The 5,360-nt window shown below is 39.1% G+C and overlaps 1 pseudogene; it reads left to right on the top strand.

Annotated features, from left to right (window-relative positions):
- Positions 1–3,088: 3,088 nt before the first annotated feature.
- On the top strand, positions 3,089–4,181 carry LOC118020555 (annotated as a pseudogene).
- Positions 4,182–5,360: the final 1,179 nt, after the last annotated feature.

Below are 5,360 nucleotides of genomic sequence, written 5' to 3'. Positions count from 1 at the left end.
CACCACTTGGGCTTCTGTATGTTATTGGTGGACTACTGCTAGTACTAGGACAGTCCATTACTTCCTGTATTTTCCTTATTTGGCTTCCTGCCCATACCTTGGTAAAATAGCATATTTATTAAACTCTTTTACAATTACTCAATTTGAGGGTCATGTTTGAAATCTGACTGATATCATCATTCAAGGTTAGTCATGGGGAAAAATAAAAGACAAGTCCTCTGCCTGCCACAGAGCTTTAAAGAACCATTTCTGATCATAACTTTCCCCTAGGAGTCCACACTTGACTCTGAAGCAGGAAAGTTTTCATGTATGTGTAACAAATAAAAATTAGGCTTAAGGAAGTACAGATGAGTAATAAAGAGATTAAAATACTATTTGGTGAGATAATTACTTTGATAAATCCTAGCCAGTTTGATTTTTAATCATCTTTTAAGATTCTATTGCCTTGCTAATTTCAAGCAAATTTGGGAAAGTGATCTTCAAAGTAGTAACTTTAGGGTATACCTGCCTCTTCCCTCTCTTCTTTAGGACACTGAGTTGAAGATGATTTGTTATGTAAATTGTGTGAAAAGAATCAGAATACTCTGGATGCATGGAATAGTATGGAAATGACAAAGTTTGTTGTCTTAAAATATTTTTAAAAAATTTTATTTTTTAAGTAATCTCTACACCCAAAGTGGGCCTCAGACTCACAACCCTGAGATTAAGAGCCATATACTCCACCAACTGAGCCAGCCAGAAGCCCCTAAAAATATTTTTATTCACTGATTCAAATAATCTACATTCTGCTCAGCTATGACAAACTCATACATGTATTTTTCAAAACTATTTTTTTTATATTTAGGAAAAATATTTTGTTATTTTCAATTTTTTCTTTGATTTGCAAATTTTAATTTTTTTAGAGGTGGGCAGGGGGAGAGGAAGAGAGAGAATCTTAAGGAGGTTCCACGCCTGACTTGGGGCTCCATCTCACAACCCTGAGATCATGGCCTGAGCTGAAATCAAGAGTCAGACGCTTAACTGACTGAGCCACTCAGGCGCCCCGGTAAATTTTGACTTTAAGCTTTTATTCTTAATTTCTAGATTTATTTCATTTTAGTCAGAGAATAGGAATGGCTGATGTCTTATTTTTGGAATTCTATGAGGTTACATTTGTTATTTAAAATAGGATCAATTGTGGGGCGCCTGGGTGTCTCAGTCAGCTAAGTGTCTGCCTTGGGCTCAGGTCACGATCCCAGGGTCCTGGGATGGAGCCCCGCATTGGGCTCCCTGCTCAGGGGGGAGTCTGCCTCTCTCCCACCCCTGCTCATGCTCTCTCTCTCTCACTCTCTCTCTCTCAAATAAATAAATAAAATCTTTAAAATAAATAAATAAAATAGGATCAATTGTGGCTTATTTTATATGGAGGCAGAACATGCATGCTTATAGTTTATAAAACATGAAATATTAAAGGGGCTTACCAAAGAATACCTCTCTTCCTCTCTGAGTTTTGAAGTAATTGAGAACTAAGACAGACAGTAGAGGGAGAAAAAGTACTAACTTTATTAATAGTAGAGGCTAGATTGGAAGACATAAACTATTATAAACCCATTAATTTATGAGCTAACTCTTTCCTTGTAATATAGATTACAGGACAGCACAGTGGAGTTTCAGTTTGCTTGACAGATAAACGCACCTATGTCCCCATCTCTCATAGGCCTAAGTGAATACTGAAAGTCTAAATTGGAATTGGGAATAAAAAACATAACACATTTTATTTAGCTTTTCAATGTGGTAAGAGTTCTTTGAAACTCAAACCTATATTTAAAAACTCAGATAAAATCTTAAATTTGGCAGATCATCCTTTTTTCCTGAAGTATATCTAGCTATCTATCGTCAACTTATTTATCTATCCTTTTTATTCACTTTTTTTAAAGATTTTTTTTTAAATTTATTTGACAGAGAGCGAGAGAGTATGAGCAGGGGGAGTGGAGGGCAGAGGTAGAAGCAGGCTCCCCACTGAGCAGAAAGCCTGATGCAGGGCTCGATCCTAGTACTTTGAGATCATGACCTGAGCCAAAAGCAGACGCTTAACTGACTGAGCCACCCAGGCACCCCTCACTTTTTAAAATAACATAAAATCAAATAAAACCTTATCATTAAAAACTAAAAAAAAAAAAACAAAAAAAACCCAGATAAATTAATATCTCTCCATGTCAAATACACAAAATCATTCTCCTAAGAGGTAACCATGACGAATTTAATGTCTAAACTTCCAGACCTTTCTGCGTGTATTCATGTATTCACATTTACGTGCCTACATGTTTGTTTCATGTAATTTTTTTTGCAACCCTCTTCTTAAACTTAACATTTTGATTGACAGATTTAGTGGTTTATTGGAGAGACAAGTCACAATTTCTTTTATGGTGCTTTTCTACAATGTAGGGCCTTTAGGCAGAGAAGAAATGATCTGAATGGATCTGGCAGGGACTCTTTTCTACCCTGTTCAAAAGAGAGTAGTTATGGAATTAGAAATTATAGCTATGGGTTGCATTTCCTCCTAGAAACATGGACTTTCTGATCCATCTGATGAGATCAGCATTAACAGCCAATGCCATTGGTATTTGCTGTCCTCAGGCCTGCTGTTAATGGCCATGATAACCATTTTGGTATAATTATTTCCTTTTCTTTAAATGTACTCTTCTTTTCATCCCTTTCTTTAGCACTTAAGTATAATTGCCCTCTTTTTCTAGTTACATCCCTATTTTTTCTTTATATTGATATTTATCACTCTTTCCCAGTGTAGTCCTTTGAGATTTTGACAAATAAAACCATGAACAGAGAATCAAAAAGTTTTAAATTTCTATGCTTGTTTTCCATTATGTATTGTTTTCCATTTTGTTCAACTTTATTTGGTCTACACAGAACAAGATTGAGGGGAAATATCCAGCCCTTCTTTCCATCATCATAATTGAGAGACGTACTATTGTATGTGCTGGGGAGGCATAGTATATATAAAGTTCTTGATATAAGGAAGTAAACAACAGCATTTTTAAATGACCTTAAGATATTGTGAGGGAAAAAATATGTATGCATGGCAAAAATTTAAAAAGTGATTAAACTGAGGGCCACCTGGTTGGCTCAACTGGTGAAGCATGTAACTCCTCATATCAGGGTTGTGGGTTTGAGCTCCACGTTGGGTGTAGAGATTACTTAAAAAACAAACAAATAAACAAACAAACAAACAAACAAAAACCTAGGTCCAGTGGTTTGAATGAGAAGACAAGAGAACTGAACCGAAGCTGGGCACAGTCAGGGCATGCAGTTCCACTGAAAATGGAAGATGGTAGTGAACGTGTATACTCAATGTCAGTCACCAGCGATAAGCTAAGTCAGCAGGACATGCTGGCCTGGATCAAGGAGTCTCTGTCACTGAATCTGACAAAGATGGAACAGTCGTGTTCACGGGCTGCCTGTTGTCAGTTTATGGACATGTGGTTCCCTGGCTCCGTTACCTTGAAGAAAGTGAACTTCCAGGCTGAGCTAGAACACAAAAACGTCCAGAACTAGAAAATACTACAGCAGGTTTTAAAAGAATGGGTGCTGACAAAATAACTTCTGTGGACAAATTAGTAAAAAGGGAAGTTTCAGGACAACTTTGAATTTGTTCTGTGGTTCAAGAAGTTTTTTGGTGCAAACTATGACGGAAAAGACTATGAGCCTGTAGCTGCCAGACACAGTCCAGAAACTGCAGTCGCTCCCTCCCTTGTTGCTCCAGCTCTGAACAAACCCAAAAATCCTCTCAGCTCTAGCAGTGAGCTCCCCACAAGCCCACTGCAACACAGAGAACCACTGTAACCCCGGAGGCCGGCCCGGGTGTGGTGTGAAAAACTCCTGGTGTGGGCAACAGGGATGACGGAGCAGTTGAATTGATGTAGCAGGTCAATGTAATGAAACTCACTGTCTAAGACTTGGAGAAAAAAAGAGATTTCTACTTTGGAAAGCTAAGGAACATGGAATTGATTTGCCAAGAGAATGAGAGGGAAAACAACACTGTATTGCAGAGATTTGCGGACATTCTCTATGCCACAGACAAAGGTTTTGTGTTACCTGCTGAAGGGGGCCCACAGGAGGAACAAGAAGAGTATTCACAGCCTGGACCAGCACAGAAATATCTTAAGTCCTCACTGCAAATCATGTAACTATAAAATACTCCCTGTTATTATTCTTAGAGGTCTCACTGGTTTCTTTACATAATCAAAAAGTACCTCTTCTTAAAGTGCACTTTGCAAAAGTTTTACTCCTTTTCCGACGAGTTTGGGTTAGGAGCTTTGTAGCAGAGCACTATTAACATCTAGTTGGGTCACCTAGGGAACAAAGAGGCTGATCATGGGGCTCACCGTGTGGACGCTGGTACCACTCATTGCTGGAGAAGGTGTTTTTATGTAACGCACTGAGGTGGAGTCCTCAGTAGAGAAATGTAAAGACTGACTTGAATTTTAAGCTAATGTGAAATCTTGGCAGAGAACGTTTTAATAAATAAATGCCTTAAGAGTGTTTAAAATATGCTTCCATAGTTCAAAATATAAAATGTAACATGACAGGAGATTTTACATGTCTGACATTGTGTCTGGGAAGGAAGGGTCAGACCTCTGGACCTTTGGAATCTGCTGTTCACAGGCCTTGCAGGGCTGCTTGAATCTGCAAAGGCCTAGACCTTGGCCCGAAAGCAAAGTTTAAAAAGTTGCACTGTCGGGCGCCTGGGTGGCTCAGTTGGTTAAGTGACTGCCTTCAGCTCAGGTCATGATCCCAGGGTCCTGGGATCGAGTCCCGCATCGGACTCCCTGCTCCGCAGGAAGCCTGCTTCTCCCTCTCCCACTCCCCTGCTTGTGTTCCCTCTCTCGCTGTCTCTCTCTCTGTGTCAAATAAATAAAATCTTTGAAAAAAAATAAAAATAAAAAGTTGCACTGTCAAGCCTCTTGGCTTTACAGACAAGTGATATCCCTGCTCTAAGAAGCAAGAAGCATTGTTGTCTGGATGAAAAGAAGGTGTGTTTCGGCCGTGAGATGATTGAATTGAAGAGCTTGAATTTCACTGAATATTTCTCTGCTGACTTTTCCAGTTATCCCTGAAATCCCTATGTATTATGATTTTTGGGAAATGAGGTGTATCCAGTTTTTAAATCTAACAACTACTTATGAGGAGTTGCCCCCCATCTCTGGGATTTATAATGGGGGTTGTGCCCCATTTTACTGTCTTTTAGGTTTACATTAAACACGTTTCTCTTCTCTGTTTCCCTCACCCACTGGAGACCCCTCTTTGGCTCCTTAATGTTTGCTGCTTTGAGTTTAAATTCAGCAGGTGGGTGGTCATGCTGCAAG

Source organism: Mirounga leonina, unplaced genomic scaffold, assembly GCF_011800145.1.
Source record: "Mirounga leonina isolate KUSES-001 unplaced genomic scaffold, KU_Mleo_1.0 Mir_174, whole genome shotgun sequence".
Lineage (NCBI taxonomy): Eukaryota > Metazoa > Chordata > Mammalia > Carnivora > Phocidae > Mirounga > Mirounga leonina.
The sequence above is the reverse complement of the archived record's forward strand: the minus strand, read 5'-3'. Positions and strand labels throughout refer to the sequence as shown.